The sequence below is a fragment of the Rhea americana genome, unplaced genomic scaffold, assembly GCF_003343005.1.
Source record: "Rhea americana isolate MKP2758 unplaced genomic scaffold, rheAme1 scaffold_13, whole genome shotgun sequence".
NCBI classification, from domain to species: domain Eukaryota; kingdom Metazoa; phylum Chordata; class Aves; order Rheiformes; family Rheidae; genus Rhea; species Rhea americana.
Genome location: NW_028185372.1, coordinates 7,757,213 through 7,757,571, shown reverse-complemented (window position 1 = coordinate 7,757,571; position 359 = coordinate 7,757,213).

The window sequence follows — 359 nt, the reverse complement described above, 5'->3', positions numbered from 1 at the left end:
AAAAACCCAGCTGTGACCAAATCAGTGATTCTGAACCCTAAGAAATAGTAATGTAGCTGGGAGAAATTCAAAACTGAGTGAAGCAGCAGGAGCACTGACAAAGGTGAATCTGCATGCCTGTGCTTACTTCAGGCACAACTTATCTGAGGAAGGAAGAGCAATCAAACATTTTGGCTTATAGCACTGTGGTTGGGAAAGCGGTTCAAAGACCTTGGCAGGGAAGGATGCGAAATCAGTGCTGCTGTACAAAACATATGCAGCAATAGTTTTCTTATCATTTCTTGGAAAACAAGGAAATCTTGCGGTAAAGCACATAGTACTTCCAAGCTACTCACGTAGCTTTTCTTTTTTTTTTTTTT